Genomic DNA, 13600 nt, shown 5'->3' on the forward strand with positions numbered 1-13600 from the left:
TGATTGTATATATTCAACTTTTTAAATGAAATTTTAAGTTATATTTTCAAAAAACAATCTATGTTCCTTTTTCTCAGAAAATATTCAAGAGATTTCTACAAAAATGTCTCTGTTTCATCACTTTATATGTTGTAAGCTTCTCTCATGAGGATTTTAGAATAAGTCAAATAGGAGAATTTTCATAATTTTTTAATTATAATTCCAAGTTCAATTTTAAATTCATGCAAAATTCCAAGCACTTTGCCCCGTATCTCAGTTTGCAATCAGAATATCAAATTTGCTGTTGAGACAACGTTTATTAGGTTTACAGAAATACGTGTACAAAATTTCATAATTCCAGCATTCATAGAATATGTGGAAAAGGTACATAAACTTTAAAAAACAGTTTTCAGGAAAGGCAATTTAGAGTTCAACCTAACTTTTTTCCTTATGTCACATCTTCAGAAGGCACCACATGTGTACTCTGGGTCGTCTTTCCCTTCAAGGCTTCTCTTCTGGTTTCTTGTTGTGTGTCTTCTTTGCTTTACAAGGTCTTCAACTGACTTTACGGCTGCAGAGACGCATTGTAAATCTATTTTTCTCAGTATGTCTTGAGTAAAATTTCCTATGTTGAAGCCCATTTTTTCTAATATCTTCATACTGCCGACGTTCCCATCATTAAATACAATAGCTGCATCATAAGTTGCGATTCTGACAACTGTAGCAGATGCAAATGCGTATTTAGGGCACCGTTTCCATATGAGTGAATTTAGAGACTCATTTGTATTTTAGGTTTTGCCATGAGCACTTTTTTTGAGAAGTGCAGGGTCGGCCAAAGTTGATCTATAAGACCAAAGGGTATGCATCACGGCCTTCTAGATGTATCCCGCACACGTTTGGTTGAAAGTAACACACAGAATCGTTGTTCACTGAGCTGGATCGTATGGAAGTGCTGCTTCAAAACGTGGGCGTGGCAGGGAGGCCGCGTCACACTTTTCATTAATTTTCAGGCACTTCGGATGCGATTTCAAGATTGAAACTTTTTGGAACTTATTGTCCATAAGTTGTACTAAAAAATAAAAAATAAATCGAAAAGTGACATTTTTGGTCAATTTTATCAACGTCCCCCCGTTAAACATTTACGTTATAGTCGCATGAAAATGCATAATGTTATTGTTAGCTGTATTTCAGTTGATCATCCTGCTCTTTCTAGTTATCCGAAATTAGTTTGAGAATGGAGCAGCACCTTCTCGTGCAGCGTTGTTGACTATGTTTCATCTGCGTTGCATTCCAGGCTAGATTATAACAAGCTGTCCTTAATTACTGTTTGTCTCAATATGGGAGTGGTGGGGGTGCATATTTGACATTATACTGTTTGTTAACGGGATTTTATCGTCTCTAGCTAAACGAATAATTCGTTAACGGTATAGTAAATGTTGAACGAAGTTGACACTGAGAGGACTTGTTACTTAGTTCTCCGATATAACCTTAACCACTCACTATCCTATTGTACCAATACTATAATTCAGCAGCAGTTATTCGGTGTTTTTAATGTACTTGAACTGGGTCTGTGATTAAGAATAATTTAAATACTAATTCCTAGACGATAGTTAACCCACATTAGGCACGTTGGGTAACATGTAAAGTCAAAATAGGCGAGAAGCTTTACTCCGTGCATGTACGACCTAAATGATCGAATCTGAAATCATGCTACGATAGCTAACGAGCTATACTGCTAAAGTACGTCTGGCATTTACCATAACACGGCTACGTAAAAAGTCACATCACCTGATATTAGTTTATGATCATCCATTACATTTCGTCCATAGACGCACAATAAAACCTCTGTGATGTTATACGCATACTATTTACTTTTTATCATAGCTATGGCAGTTCAGTCTTATCAAATTGATATGGATTTACTTTTGGGATCGAACTAGTTTCACTTGAGAGTTATAACGATTATCGAGATTTTACGTTAAGGACAATGTATCTAGTGGCGACCTCTCGCTATTATTACACATGATTACAATCCAGCACAATCCCATTTGAAGAAACAAAATGGATCCTGAGAATACTTCTGAGGAACTACACGACTGGACGCTTAAATTTGAGAATGAAGTTAGTGTAACCGATGTAACAGAAAATCTCTCTCAGATCGGTATTATTTGATGGAAATATAACAAAGGCGCCGAACAGTACCATCACATTTTCACAGAGCGGCTCCGACAGAGACTTTAGATCTGAGTTTACCCGACGCCGCTCCTGAAAGTGGCTTATAATAGCTTTAGAAGTTTGCAGTTTGCGTACAGCAAACAAACATGAAAAGGCTTTAGAAGTTAATGTAACTTTCATACTATATTTATTTGCACCAAAAAGAGAGAGCCGAGAAGCAAAACTAAGGCTGGAGAGAGTCCTACCTCGTTGAGTACCAAAACAAATTACCCTCTTTCATTGTTCTGAGTTGAAAATAAGTTCCTTATGCCTTATTAAAAGTACAGAACACATATTCTCATGTAATTGTGCGAAATGTTGGTAACTGATGATTTGGTGCCTCATATACCTAAACTGATTGGTGATATTCGGCGTACATCAGTATTTAGAGCAAATCTGGAGAAAACTTCAGCAGACTGTTTGAAATATTTGGAGGCAAGGAGTTTCGGATTAACCCAGAGAGAACGCTGTGTTGCTGTATATTCATGTGCTAGACGTTGCAGCCGTGAGCTACCAGAATCATGGCCACTAAAAGTGCAGCAGGCGAAACTTGGTACCTACGTTTTGGTAACAGAAACAGCCGGAAGGGATATCTACAGCTAGAGCAGCAGGATTTAACGAAGAGGCAGTCCAAACCTGTTTCAACCGCTTACAAAAGGTTATGACCGAATTCGATTTGCATAACCGTCCAAGCTGTATCTACGATACGGATGAGAGTGAAAGTCTTATCAATAACAGACCACCTAAAATAGCGACAGAGAAAGAGAGAAAGGGAATCGTCAACGTTACAAAGGCTGAACGTTGCAAAAATGTTACTATTGTAACATGCTGTAATGCTATTGGCACTATCACCCACAAGTGATATTCAAAGGTGTACGACAAGAGACTGAGCTACAAAATAATCTACCTAACGGATCATTTCTATGCATGAATGAAAGTGACTATAGCAGTGATGACGAATTAGCGAAATTTCTTGAAAATTTGCGAAACATCGTTTTCCAGAGACAGTTTTGTTAATTGATGGTGGTCATACATCCCATTTTCCCTTATCAGCTATTGAATTTTGTTTGAACCATAGGATCAAAGTTGTCATCTTACTTCTCCATTGTACCAACCGCTTGACCTCTGAGTTTTTAAGGCTCCAAATAGTTACTACCATCAGGTGACTACAATGCTGAGTCATCGGATCCCTGGGTCTGCTATCACTAACTTCCAGTATGGACTATTTTTCACGCAGGTCTGGAAAGTAACGGCGTCAGTTCGATTAACGGTCAACAGTTTTTCATGCACCGGAATTCATCCGTTCAGTTAACGAGCTATTGAAGACTTCAGGTTCGCCCGATCAGAGACCTACAATTATTTTTCAGAGGAAATCATTTCTGTAGAACTACAACAGACAAATTCGTCACAAGCTCCCAAACAAAACACACTTTTCCTGTAAAAATGGCACTTCAAAGCCCACAAAAAAAAGCCTGGAAAGAAAGGCAAACGTTTCACACTTAAGGTGTATAACACCATATCTCGTAAAAATATTAAAACTGTGAAAGAGAAACACGAGATGAAAGCTGACAAAGAGTCTAAATAGTCTGAGAAGAGCAATCTGGACATAACAGAAGAAATGGTCCAGAACCGAGCGCGGGCAAGAAGAAGCGAGTCTCAATGGCAATGAGGTAAGAGACCTGAGATTTGAGAGTAGTGAATGTAACTGTAACTGTGGATTTTGCAATATTAGCTACTATTCTGAACTTTATTCCAAAAAGGGGGATTGGAATCGGTGTCAAAGTTTAAAAACGTGGTACCACGAGCGTTATGTAGGCACGAAAGGAAGAAAGCAGTTTAAGTGCGGTCGGTGTATGTTAACATTTCAGTATTAGAAAAAATATCTTTCATGCTCATAATTATGTGTCCGTGTTTGTTACTTGAAGGTAAATATCTAAATTTGTGTTAAAAATAACGTCTCACATGATTTTTCAGTTTATTTAGTATTATTAATATTATTCCACAATATATACTTTGTCCTCCAGTTTTTTTTATTTTTTTTTATTCTCAGAAATTGGTGTGTAAATCGGATAGCTAAACTGTGCGTTAAATTGTAGATATTTTTATTTTATAAAATTTGTCGAGTTTCTTTTAATATGTATGTACAATATTATGTATTAATATTCAAAAGCACCTACATGAATTTCAAGAAAAATACTAAAATTCTGAAATTATCCAAATTACCGTTCCTTACTCTATGTATGAACCTGTGCTTCAGGCGTAAATTACTGAAAATATGAAACAAGTTTAGCCGGCCGGAGTGGCCGTACGGTTCTGGGCGCTGCAGTCTGGAGCCGAGCGACCGCTCCGGTCGCAGGTTCGAATCCTGCCTCGGGCATGGATGTGTGTGATGTCCTTAGGTTAGTTAGGTTGAAGTAGTTCTAAGTTCTAGGCGACTGATGATCTCGGAAGTTAAGTCGCAAAGTGCTCAGAGCCATTTGAACCATTTTTTTGAAACAAGTTTTTCGTTCTAAAAATATTTGAAACATACCAGTAACAACAGTATATACTACTGCAATTTGTTCGGACACGAAAATTAATTGTAATTTTACTTTATCTGTAATTTTTGTCTTTACATTTGTGAGATTAAGAAAATTAAGAAAAAATAACGAATGAAAAAACTCTGAGACAAATTGTACGAAAGCTAAGCCAGAGGCGACATTTAAAGCCAAATTTAAAAACTATTACAAAATATTGTTCCATATAAGCGGTTTTTTATTAGTTTCAGTGACAGATCAAAAGCCACTGACGTTGTTTCTAAAACGTGATAGAGAATCATAATTAGTAAAGATAAACGTTTGAGTATGCATGATGAAAAGTGTAGAAACACTACTAAATATATACCAGTAAAGTCCAAGACATCGTTTACTGTCTGTCAAGTATCGTTTTATTAATGTATATAGGGCGTCATAAGAAGGGCAATGGGTAAACAATACATTCTATTGAAAAGCAACCCATTAAACATGATCTCTAATGTCTGTGTTTTTCATGTTCTAATTTACGTGTGATCTCAATATATTCAGCACATAAAACAGCATATCCTGGACATTACCCATTTTCCAGGTTTTGAAAGCAAAGAAACAGAGCATTTCGTCGTGTCAGTCGAAGTTTATGGCTTTAAGCTCTAGTGTAAAGTCTCGTGAGATATACGATGAATACAATAACTGGAGCACAGGCGCGTATAGTTATTTCATACGTCTACTGCTTAAAACCGCCAGTGAGCCCAGCACGTGTAAGATTTGAAATGGCGAATGGAAATGTAAGGAGATTACGTGGCACAGTGAGAGAGAGCTCAGAAAATCTACTGTGGATAGCACTGTGCCCAATACATTAGCGACTTTGGATTATGCGTTGTTGGAAAGCGTAATTTAAAGCATGAATGACTCCCTGAAGTGACAGCAGCATGAATTTACACAGCCAAGCAACACGGCAGTGGCGCACGCCGTGGACCATCGAGCAATCAAGTGACACACGAGAGAGGAAAGGTCGAATTGTGCGCTACGCAGTATACAAGGTGAACCAGGATTCGATGGGAAAACTTACAGACGTTGTTCAGTAGTAATCGTACCTTCAGAATAGTTTGGCGTATGGACTCAAGGTCTCTCATGGCTCATCACAGAATAAGAATTTGGTTTGTTACCGCAGTCATACATGTTCCTGTGAAAATACTTTCACAACAGTAAGAAGCCTGTAATTTTCAATAATTAAAGCGTACTCCGTACATAGTGCGTCCCAGCAGACAAGGTCAATATTCAGGGATACGACACGAAGGATCGTTTGAGCAGAAAATTACAGTAAATGTGGGCTCAAAAATGCCTGCCTCAAGAAATATGAGCGCTTCTTCATCTCCAGTACCAGAAACAAATCTCTTCCATTGCCAAGCCTTTTCTTTCTATATTTTAAGAAGTTGTATTATGAACCAAAACAAGAAAAAATTGTCTAGTAAACATAGGCTGTAGAGGTCCTCCGCTCTTAAGGTATGGACATTAGAGGCCATATTTACTGGACTTTTTTTTCTTATTTTGGTCATCACTACCTCCTCCCAAATATGGAAAACAAAGACCTTGTAGTATAAGAGATTTATTTTAGAGTATCAATGATGAAGTGCTCGTAGCTCTTAAGGTATGCATTTCAGAGCCCATGTTTACTAGACTTTTTTGCTTCGAATGATCGTTCCTGGCATATTCCTTAATATTCACCTTGCCTCTGATACCGTAGCTACGGCTCTATGATGCAGTGTGTACCAGCATTCTTTCATCGTCTTAAAATATACAGAACATCGTAAATATTAGTGGAATAAAGAGGTATGGAGAAAAGAAATTTCATCGTGCAGCTACTACACGCTTTTATTTTGAAAACCAATTGATTATAGCTTAATTTACATTTCATTTGTCATTGTACAAGGACCGTAAACATGCCAGTTTATACACGTGCCACAATGGAAAGCATGAAAAACCACGGAGTCATGAAACAACAACTCTTAGACCAAACATTGTACTCTGATGTGGTTGTCTTCGCTGCGGGGACAGGTTAACATAGAGTCGTTGTGCAGCTCATCCACTACATTCAATGAACCCACATGCGAGGTGCATATCTGCCTATTCTTCGTCTGTAAACCTATCCATACAGCTGTGTATCACTGTTGACTTGTAACTATCACTGAAGGAAAAACAAACACAACACAGGATCGAGCGGTACTAAATGCAGGCTTGATGGTGGAGAGTGAAATGGGTACTACTGTTCTTAAAGGAAGATACTGCCAGCAAATGGATACAAGGTACACAGAGCATATCATCGACATTTGTACTGTTGTACACTATTTCCGGTGCAATACAGATGCAAAGCAACTTGGAGCAAGAATCCGAACTAAGTGGTATTACTCTGTAACGAGCCGTCGTGGAGCAAAACACTCAGAAGGCATCCCTGAACAATCTGTGAAAGTCGGTCCGTGGAATTATTAGTCGCCTTGTATAACATATTATTGTGCTTTGTTATTAAGAATCCATGCAACGCTGTGTGCCGTTCTACAGCCAGTTCTTGTCGACCTAATTTTACCACTGCTCTCGTAAGTAGATGTCTCCGTAAACAGACCATATACCGCTGCATTCCGACTTCTGGGCTAATGGGGAGGCACAGACTGCTAGCGAGTGACACCGCGTTATGGTCAAAGACGCTTACACGCGAGCGACTAAAGAGCCGAAGCAAGTATGAATTTTACAGTACTGTCGGTAATACAAATAGATATTTTTTGTGTCTGTGTCATTATCTGCGACTGTAGTATCGGTAGCTATGCTTTCACCACTAACGAAAAACAATCAAGTACGGTACATACAACTCAAAGTCTATAGAATGCTACCTAATGTCTTGAGTTCTTCCGTGTCCAGCTTGATCCCTTATCTACCTTCGGTTAAACATATGAGAGTAATTCTGACGTCAGTTCCGGCAATGTTTATATGTAGTAGCAATAGTCAAACCTACTTTCTCCCACTAAAATATAGGTACTACACTACTCCTTTCCATCGCACAGCAAGGCAATCCTGGACAAACCCGCTGCAATGAACCATTTCGTATTAAAGTGTATATGGTTTTCTTTAGAGAGACAACAAAACTACACTGAAAATACCATCCGTAAATAGGAAACATACCGTTTTCGAACCTGTAAAGCGATTACCTTTAACCAAAGAACGTAGTGCGTGCTTTATCAGGTGACTGACCTTTCGTCGAAACTAACTGTAAATCATCAATAATTTTATTTGGACAGTACCTCACTGTTTGTCACTTCACCTCTCTCTTCGAACCCTTGCGACGTCAAAGCCTACACAAAGTTATTCAGAACTCAAACCATGTACAAAATGATTTATGAGATGTATTTTCTACTTACGAATTTTTGACATCAAGATATCTGTAATAAGAGGACGCACACCCATATATAATTCCTTGATGTTCATGCATTTCGACAAGCGGTTCCCTATTTATGACTGCACTCCCTAATATTCTGTTTCTCAGATCTCCACTCCGCACTCCGATAAACCTCCTTCTTCGTTCCTACATCGTCCTTCATTACGCCTATCACTTGCTCTAGTGACTTTTGCGACTTTACTGCTTCTCACTCACGCGCTCCCTCACAAGCACAGCCATCAGCTGTGGTTGTCTGCCATCTACTTTTCAGAAGTAGGAACTACATTATTCTCTGTTGCCTCAGCATACTCCTAGCTACTAAGAACGAAATTAGACGCACGGTGGAAACAACAATGTACAACAAATGTAGAACTAAACAATGAAATAACAAATATCAAGCTAGTATACTGCCAAAATAAGTAACATGCGCTTCCATAATCTTCGATGTGGACAGAAAAATCATAAACAAGTCATTCATTAACTAGGAGTTAGGAGAAAATTTAACTTCGTTTCTAATGTTGATGCTCGGGAACTAATTGAGATATTTACCTGTAAACAAGACGCGCTATTTGTACTCTTGCTCATCAAACAATACTGTACATGCCTCACTACATATATGGCTAAATCTAATACATGAACTCTAATCCATGGTGCCTTGAATTTTTTTTAGCAGACATGTGATGATTAGCATTACCAAATATTGTGTTTAGTGTCTTTCACGACCAACTTATAACAACCCGCAAAAGTTACTTCTGTAGATCCCTGCGAATCATTATCGAGAGATAATATTCTGTTAGCGGCACATTTCGTCTATTTAGCAAGTCAGTTATGCTTTTGCTACGTTTCTGTAGTCAGTTAATGACCTCTGATGTATTTGCCTTCTTTGTTAAAACTAAAAACAAACATTTCATTCCGTCCCATGCTGCATTCACAGGTGACTTGATCGAATCAGGTGTAATAATTAAAAAAGAAAATCCTAATCACGAGTTGAAAAACAGTAAAAATGTTCCTTGGAATTTTTGGTTTCGAAAGAAGGTTTGCGTGTTTTCACTTACGTTCAAAAGCATGAAGACTATACAGAGACACCCTATTACTCATAGGGCAGCTGTAAAGATAACGTAAGAGTAAAGTCATTTTGTAGGGAAACAAAGTGATACACAGATTTTTCCAGAATCTTGATAAACCTATAAAAGTGCTTGAAACACCGTTTCAATCAGATGCGGACTGTAGTCGTGTACACTGTCGAGTCCCATTGTTATAATACGCTGGTAGTACGCGCTAAACTATGTTGCTATATTTGTAACTGTGAGAAAAGCTGCATCTCAGACTGCTGGTATCAGAACGCCGATCGCAGTCCTCCACAGGCTACTGGACTTTGCTGTACGCTGTACTGTCTGTAGCTGTTAAAGATCGAGCACTTTCCTCTTCCATTTGTATGCCGTTATTGACATGGGAGCAAGAGCCACCTATCTGCTCAAAAAATTCATATGCAGAAACGTTCGCTGAACTGTTGGGGAAGATTTAGACGTAGTGTATTCCTAGAGCAACCACTGAGTTTTCAATATCTGAGTTGTCAAACCATTTATGGAGATGTCCACGAAGGACTGGTCAGTACTCAGGAATAGGTTAGAACCAACAATCGAAACAAAAATGTGTAGTAAACATGGGCTCTAAAATGCATACCTTAAGATCTATGAGTACCTCTCATTTTCGATACTGTGAAAGCAAACTCCTCATTGTTTTCTAATTTTGAGAAGTGGTACTATGGAGCAAAAGAATAAAAGATTGTCTATTAAACTTGGGTTCGAAAAGCTCATAGCTCTTAAGGTATGCCTTTTAGAGGCCATGTTAAGTGGTCTTGTTTTCTTGGTTTGGTCCATACTATCTCTCCCGAAGATATGGAAAGCAAAGAGTTTGCAGTAGAAGAGACTAGTTCCACAATATTAAAGACGAAGTAGTACCCGTAGCTTTTACGATATGCATTTACAGCCCACTTTTACTAGATATTTTTGCTTCGGACGATCATCATATCGCTGAATGACGACCATTCCTCCTCCTGTACATTGCATTGCGAGATTATTGGTATCAATTATCCCTTCTGGGCAACGACAAACTCCCTGGGCATTTTATGTGGTGTTTGCCGTTTAAGTTGTCCGTGGACTGTCTAGTATTATCTACTATCTAAGTGATGGGATTCACACGAATTCAACGAACCTTCATGGCGTAATGAAGTCTTGGGCAGATCATATGAAGCTTTATGTCCGCGTGAATTACATCATTCCACATTTGAGGGTAATGGGCAGTAGGGAGGCGGCACAAAGGTGGTATGTGTCCTCTGCGGAGAGTCGTAAAAATCGATTAGATAAATCTATCGTGGGTACTTGTTGAGAAACTGGGGTAACCAAGGCTCGACAATGGTTAGTCCAGGGCATCTCGGAACCTGCGCCGGTGCTGACTATTTGGATGTATCAGTGGTGCAGCCTCTACTCGCTTCTCTTGTCGGCCGTGTTTGGCGATTGTGCTACTGCGGACTAATGGGTAAAGATGCACCTTTTGGCCCGATCTCTTCAGTGACCAGACTAGTTTCAGAGCCGGCCGCGGTGGTCTAGCGGTTCTAGGCACGCAGTCCGGAACCGCGCGACTGCTACGGTCGCAGGTTCGAATCCTGCCTCGGGCATGGATGTGTGTGATGTCCTTAGGTTAGTTAGGTTTAAGTAGTTCTAAGTTATAGGGGACTGATGACCACAGATGTTAAGTCCCATAGTGCTGAGAGCCATTTGAACCAATTTTTGAACTAGTTTCAGATATTGTGTGCGCGGATGACAGTGGATCTGCCAAGACTCGAGAGACAGGCTGACTCTCTACTGGCCGTAAAAAATTCTGAATACTAGTCGTTCGGTAAGTTTCACAAGCATTTACGTGTAAACAACTACGTATTTTATTTGTATAGTTTGGTTTCGGTTAAACTTCTAGTACGTTCGTCCTAGACACACATCACATATATCATCGGTTTATCCGAATGTCTTCAGTTTTCAAGACATTTTCACCAAAGACAAGAATTTTCTGTTTCAGTCATTGGCTCGGTTCATGGAGTTAAAGACTTCATTTACCCACGACGAAAATGAGTGAATTCGTAGTTACACCTTAGTTACAATTTTCTGGTAAACTTCGCCTGGAAAAATAGGTGCTGCAGACACTTTTTGGTTGGATGATAATGTGACTATGTCTAGTAGACCAAAGAGAAAGTCGTAATGAACACGAGCAAGCCACATTGGCAGTACTTGTGTTATGCTATTATTCTGTTTCTTAAATAGCCACTGTGTGGCTAACGTTGTATCTAACGAAAGTGATATTCATGCTCTTGGAAATTTCAGTGAAAATACGAGTTTTTTAATGGATCACATGTCTGGTTCTAGGAGCAAGTAGACTTGATCGTATTGCTTAACACACAGCGCACTTGACTGAGAAAACGGGAGGGGAGCCAAACTCAGATCAATTCCACAAGGTGCGTTAACGATCATTATCCTGAGAATGGATCTTAGACGGTTTCTCACTTTCCTCAGTCTCTGCCTAAGAGAACACTATACAGAAACATTCGAATAAATTTCTTTATTTCTGTCTACGATCACAAATTTGTTTGGTCCTTAGACTATCGGATTCGATCAGCGATAATCATATTCAGATCTGCTTTAAAAAAGTCCTAGTATGGACGTAACGTCATAGTCAGAAAGTACACACAAAATCAACTCAGCATCGTAGTGCATAAGTAAAATACTCATATTTTAAATATACATACATATGTTTGGCGAAGATAATTTCATTTTGTGTGAATTTTTTGACGATGTCACTCTGGCTTCATTATATTAAGACATGCTTTAGAACAGGCCTGAAGACGGTCATCGCTAAGCGAAATCTGTAGTCTGAAGTCCCAAAAATTTTATGATCATAGAAGGAACAGACTACTATCTATGTCGCAGTTATGAAATTTACAGAAATAATTAAAATGAGATAACAGTCAGAACACAGGTCTACACATTCATAAACAGATTACCGCTTGTTGGTCTCCTGAAGTTAACTTACTGTAGGGCACCCGGCAGCAAAGTTAAAATGGAAAAAAGGGAAACGATCCTGTACCAGAACATAAGAGCTCGAGAACGTACCGAGAATATCAAAATTCAGTAGTAAGGATGTGTTTCTTAGTAGTGAAGATGAATAAGTGTATAAAACTCTTTAAGTATTAATTTTAGAGTGCATATTTACCAGACACTTCTGTTTCGTTTTGGTCTATACTACCACCTCTGAAGCTGCCTATCGTACACTCTTAGCAACAACAATACCAGTACATGTATTCCAGTCAGATGTATGAGAACGACTTTAACTTATAACTTTCGAGTCAATCGTTTCCATTCCTTCAAAGTGAAGCCTTCTCTACCATCCCTAAAAATTTGTATCATCGTATCGTAATTACCCGGTATAAGCGAATAAATTTCATTTTTTCCCGTAGATGCCTGGGCTGTTTCTGTGTGTGTCGTTATTACTTTCAATTTCACGGTGTCATCCAATTTTGTTTATGGAGGATATACTATAAACCTGTTCGAGACGAGTAGCGACTGTCCTCGGTGCTCGTTTTCCAATTCAGTGGTCAGATCTGAGAGACTTTTGAAAGTTTCTAGAATGCTACAAGGCATGCATTGCTGGTGTAGAAGAAATGACTATTTTAACTGATTTGTGGATGAAAGCGAGGTCGGTGACGCTTCTTTAGCACGATAATGTATGTATACCAAAACAGAGAAACAATCCCAGTCCGTCAAAAAACGTTTCGGAGGAAGTCTACATAGCAATATGTCGCACCTCATGGTGCTAAAGACACGCATTTACAGCCTGTCCGGTGTGGTGACTCACCCGCCGACCTGCTCGCTGACCTGTCTGACTGTGCGTAGACAACGGTGACTGCTCGGTCGATCTTACCTGTCTGCACTGACGAATTGTGGGGTGGTCAGGGCTAGCTCCGGACCCAACCGTGAGCCCATCGCCACACACAGGTGAGTAGCTAGGGGCAGACTCACTCAGCAGGGAATCCGTCAATAAGCCCGTTACCCACATACAGGGGGATGGGTAGGGGCAAATCCACTCACTGGAGAGTCCGATCACTAGCCACAGGCTTACCCAGATGGGAAAGGGTGGGAGCTGACAGTCTTCGAGGGACCAGGTTGTGATCACATCGCCTGTATATAGGCGATCAGTTAAGGCCAGACCTACCCATCGCCCACATACGGGGTTTGAGTACGGGTATTCCCAGTGGGTGTAGCGGGGAGGGAGGGGAGGGGGGGAGAGGGGAAGGATCGGAGGCCAGGCTCGTCTGAATGTGTATGGGGTCCCTAAGAATGTTCTGACTCCGAGCGATGACGCGAGTGGTACTCCACTCGACTGCACGGGAGCGCTGTGGAGAGAGAGATTCCAGAAAAAGAGT

Source organism: Schistocerca serialis, chromosome 1 (assembly GCF_023864345.2).
Source record: "Schistocerca serialis cubense isolate TAMUIC-IGC-003099 chromosome 1, iqSchSeri2.2, whole genome shotgun sequence".
Classification (NCBI taxonomy): Eukaryota; Metazoa; Arthropoda; class Insecta; order Orthoptera; family Acrididae; genus Schistocerca; species Schistocerca serialis.